The 5,168-nt window shown below is 35.6% G+C and overlaps 1 non-coding gene across 1 annotated transcript; it reads left to right on the top strand.

Annotated features, from left to right (window-relative positions):
- Nucleotides 1-1,340: 1,340 nt before the first annotated feature.
- Nucleotides 1,341-1,447, top strand: LOC145957618 (small nucleolar RNA R71). The gene has a single exon (XR_014433661.1). It is a non-coding gene; the product is annotated as a small nucleolar RNA R71 (small nucleolar RNA).
- The last annotated feature ends 3,721 nt before the right edge of the window (nt 1,448-5,168 follow it).

Below are 5,168 nucleotides of genomic sequence, written 5' to 3'. Positions count from 1 at the left end.
AATTCTCCCATAATTTCTTGCAAATTGATAAAGGCATTAAACTGATACTTGCCCCAAGGTCACATAAGGCTTTTTCAAACCTTAGATTTCCAATGAGACAAGGTATAGAGAAACTACCAGGATCCTTAAGTTTTTTGGGCAAATTATGATGGATCAATGTAACAGTCTCTCTATCATCCAATTTCCTTCGGTTAGCTAAAAGATCCTTAAGAAATTTAGCATATGTAGGCATCTGTTGTAGAGCTTCTACAAATGGAATGTTTACATACACTTGTTTGATCATATTTAAAAATTTTTCAAATTGTCTATCAAGTTTAGTCCTTGCTAACCTTTGAGGAAAAGGAATTGGAGGGTGATAAACAGTTTGAGGCTTTGATGAAGATACTTTTTCTTTTTCTAATCTCTCTTTTTCAGGTTTTTCAACCATAGGAGAAGCGTCTTCATCAATCTCAATATTATCATTTTGATTAGACACAGGTCTGTCTAATTTCTTCCCACTCCTTAAAGTAACAGCATTAACATTTTCAGCTGGGTTTGCAACTGTTTTACCTGGGAACTTACCTGGAGAATTGTTTGAACTAGGCATCAACTGTGCAATTTGATTTTCCAGCATCTTGTTGTGGAGAGTAATATTCTCAACCTTGACAGCAAGGTTTTGAATAGAATTTGCCATTGAATCATTGGTCTGTTTTTGATTAGTGACAAAATTCTCCATAAGGTTTTCTAATCTTGAAACACTTTGTTGAATTGAGGGTGTCTGTACTGGATTTCCTTGCCCATTAATGAAGTGATTGGACGGACGGAAATTAGGTTGCTGATTGCTACTTCCTTGAACTGGGTTATTCTTCCAAGAAAAGTTAGGATGATTCTTCCAACCAGGGTTGTATGTGTTGGAATATGGATTACTCTTCTCTCTTCGAGGAGTGTCATAGAAATTATGAGAAGCTGCCACTTGTTCAGTAGTATCTTCTTTTTCTCCAGTAAAAATTGAGGTACAATCTACTGCAGTGTGCCCTTGTTCCCTACAAAGGTCACATACTTGATTTGTAGCCACTGAATTAACCTTAGCTTTTTCCATCTTGTCTAATCTTTGATTAAGAGTATCAAATTTTGCTAAGAGTAACTCAATATTGTTCTCTTCATATCGCCCCGGAGTTCCTTTCCTTGCTGTGACTTCTCTTTCACTGTATTGGCTGTGATTTGAGGCTACATTTTCCAAAATAATCATGCAGCCATTAATAGGTTTCCCCATGAAAGATCCTCCAGCTGCTGAGTCTAATATCATGGTGCTTTGTTGGTCCAATCCTTCAAAGAAAAATTGGATGGTAAGCCAACGGTTGAAGCCATGTTGTGGGCATGCTTGAAGATATCCTTTGAACCGCTCCCATGCTTCATAAATAGTCTCTCCAGTGCCTTGTTGGAAATTAGTGATTTTCTTCCTCAATTCTTTAGTTTTAGAAGGAGGAAAGAATTTCTCTAGAAAAGCTCTTTCACATAATTCCCAAGTTGCTATCTTTTCTCTAGGCACTGTTCTTAGCCACACCTTTGCCTTATCTCTCAAGGTGAGTGAGAATAAGCGGAGTCGCATTCCATCAGAAACTTCATCATCAAATTGCTGGGTCTCACAGATTTCCAAGAACCCCTCTAAGTGGTCATTAGGATCTTCTGATGGTAGTCCTCCAAAGGTGTTCTGTTTGAGCATATTCACCAGAGAAGCTGGTACAGTAGCTCCAGTTTGCATCTCCCCTCCAGGTATCCCACGAGCTACGGGTGCAGAGTAATCCCGAAGCGGTAAATTATCTCGTTGTGCAGCCATGTCAAATTCTCTAGAAAGGTTTCTTTTCCTTCTCAGGAGAGTTCTTTCAATCTCAGGATCAAGTGGTGTTGGTTTCCCAAGACGTAGAGATCTCTTTTGCATTAACCCTAAGGCACTGCAAAAAAAAAAAAAAAAAAAAAGTGACCCGTGAAATCTGAATTGGAGAAGTAAACACTAAAAAAAATAAATTATTTATTTATTTAATATTTTTTTTTTTAAATTCGAATTAAAATAATTGTAATTTAAATCAAGAGACGTAGTCCCCGGCAACGGCGCCAAAAACTTGATGTATGGAAAACCGCAAGTGTACGGTTGTCGTCAAGTAATAAATATCAAATCACAGGGACTACGTGTTTGACCTAGAATTACTAGTATTTTAATTTGAATTTTAAAACAGATGGAATTTTTGTTTTGAGATGATAAGATCAGATTCGATGGTAAAAGAGATAGTAATGCAATTAATGAATAAGATAAAACTTTAAGATAAGATAAGGAGATTTCCGGGAATCTAGGGTTCGCACAAAGAGTTCCAACATTATTGAATTATTATTTTCATTAATTAATTCTATTCCATCTTGAAGGTAGTCTTAACCTAATTTAATCCTTGCACCTTCTCAGGCTACGAGGACGTGTTTAATTAAAATTAATCTCTACTCTCGTGGTAATTACGTTCAATTAAACTCATTAAGATCTTTGTTAATCTATTGCTCCTCGAAAGCTTAAATCAACTCTCGTGATTTAACACTCAAGTCTGTTCCTTTAGGTTCCGATAATTAGGTTCTCCTCTCAGTTCATCCCTAATTATCTATGATTATGAAAATTAAGATTAATTGTTTATCATAATTATAATCAAGTTCTCCTCTCAGTTCATCCTTAATTAATGTTATTATGAAAACAATAATATTAAAGTTCATATATACAATATAAAAGAACAGATCAAGAATTGGAATAAAATTAAGAAACTGAATAATGCATTAATAAAGAGGTTCTCAGAGGCTAAGCCCTGATCCCAGAAAAAGGGAAACTACTCACAGGAGTTCATAGTAGTTCTCCAAGAAAAAAAAAAGAATAAAAGAAAAGCAAACCTTAGAGTCGATGGCACAGGCACCCAACCTTCTCCAAGTGTCAAAAACTAAAAAACTGTCTCCGAAACAAAAATCCCAGTTCTAGGCTAACCTCATCTAATTTATAACCTAAAAGGGTAAAAAGGTAAAACTACCAAGATAAAAATTACAAAGATAAAATAAAAATAAAACATAAAACTTAAAAAGCTGGGACGCGAAGTGAATCACGGCCGTGACTGAGAATCACGACCGTGATCTTCTCTGGAGCACATCTATCAAGGGTCAGTGGCGTTCACGGGAGTGATTGGGAATCACGGCCGTGATTTTCTCTAGTGAATCACGGGCGTGATTTAGAATCACGGCCGTGATTTTCCCTGTAGCTCAGCATTTCCTCTTTAATTCTTAAATCTTGATCCTGCTCAAAGAAAACACAACACATACCAAGAAAAGCATAAAATAGGAAAATGATATAAAAATTTATTAAAAACATGAAAGATATGCATGATTATGCTATGAATTCTTGTGAATTAAAGTGCTAAAATACGAGTAAAATACACAACATCATAAAACATTGGTGGCAACTCAAAGAACCTATTTTCAAAACCATTAATTAAGGATTAGTCTGGTGTCCGAGCATTCTTTAATTGATGAGATCTTTAAAAGGATGTCTAAACCATAGGTCGCGAGATCGGAAGTTTTTGGGTTGCGACAGATGGCGACTCCACTGGGGACGTTTAAAGAGGGTCAGGCCCATTTAATTGATGAATTTAATAAAATAAAATATTAATTTAAATATTTTTCCCCTTTACTTTGTTTGCTTTATTTGTTTGGCTTTAATATATGTTTTCCTGTTTAAATTCCGCATATGTTTGAAATAAATTGCACACAACAGTTTCCCCTACACCCGAGGGCATGAGGGTATTAAACATAGGAAGTGGTTGACGTATGACCGGCCCAAGTTTGGCCTTGGAGCCTACGAGCCTTGTCGAAAATCACACTCAAGGTGATAACCGGTTACTCTAGCCCGAAATACTGCGACAAACCTTAGAGTTTGCCAGGTGACGACGACAGAGATACTGGGTCCCTATAATGGGGGCACCTTGGGGGCCTTAAGACCAGTGAGATTAGAACCGACCTATACAACGCACTTTTCTTGACAGGGACCACAGACTAAGGATTTGATCATGATCATTCGTGGGTGTACGTTGATTGAGCATATGTGTGTGCATTTGTTTGTATTATTTTGTTCTAATAAGATGGATTGAAATTTTAAAATAAGAGAACAAATAATAAAAAAATAATAAAAATAATAATAATAATTTTATACCCCTTTGTACATTCTTAGCTCAACATCCCATTAACATCATATAGGTAGTTTCCTTTTTGTAAAAAAAAATTCAATAAAAGAAATCTCATCTTTACCATGCATCATTCCCTTTTAGATAATAGAAACATGATAAAGATTAGGCAAAAAAAATGACATGCATTCTAGATTAGCTCATTAATTTCATTCATTTTATTTTATTAGCTAAGGAGGATTAGGTTGCAGTACATATAGAAAGTTAAGAAAAGTGAATGCTCTAATATACGACAGTATATGCGCTATAAAGAAAAGCGCAAATCAATTTTTAAAAAAATACTATGGTTGGGCCCTTGCTTTGATATGTTTGTTAAAGTAAGTCTTATTAGAACCTAATATAGATTCTCGTTTAATACTGTCAAAATCTATTTGAGCATTCACAGATAAACAAATCAATGAGACTGATATTTATTTTTCTCAACTTTCTCTACATTCTGCATTACATTCATTTAGAACAAATCCCTCATTGTAAAAGAAGAAATGAGAATAAAAAGGGAAATTAACCTATGTGCATTAGTCGAAAGTAATGGGATATAAGCCATATGCATAAAGAGTTTTCAAGACACCAACTCTTGCCCCAAAAGGATAAAGTCGTGTCGTGCAACCGTGAAATCTAAGCGGGATAGGAGAAACGACTAGAAACAGATGGATCCACACTCCTAACGAGTTGCAAGCTAATAAAGAGAACCTGAGGAGGACGAATTCCTCAAACACTAAGGCAAAGTGAATAGAGCTTTCTTAAAATATGCTTTTAACAAGAGAGAAGCATTGCTTGTTAAGAAGCTACTAGAATGAAAACTCGCAAAGGGCATTATAGGCAAAAAAAAATAAATCGAGAAGCAATGTTTGTTCGAGCTGAAAATCGAGAGACCGCTTGAATGTTCCTCTTGAGAAGTAAAACTCCATGGAAAGCTCTATCATCGCTTCT

This window comes from Cajanus cajan, chromosome 4, assembly GCF_000230855.2.
Source record: "Cajanus cajan strain Asha chromosome 4, NIPB_CcT2T_4, whole genome shotgun sequence".
Taxonomy (NCBI): domain Eukaryota; kingdom Viridiplantae; phylum Streptophyta; class Magnoliopsida; order Fabales; family Fabaceae; genus Cajanus; species Cajanus cajan.
Note: the sequence above shows the minus strand (reverse complement) of the source record. Positions and strands in the feature narration are given on the sequence as shown.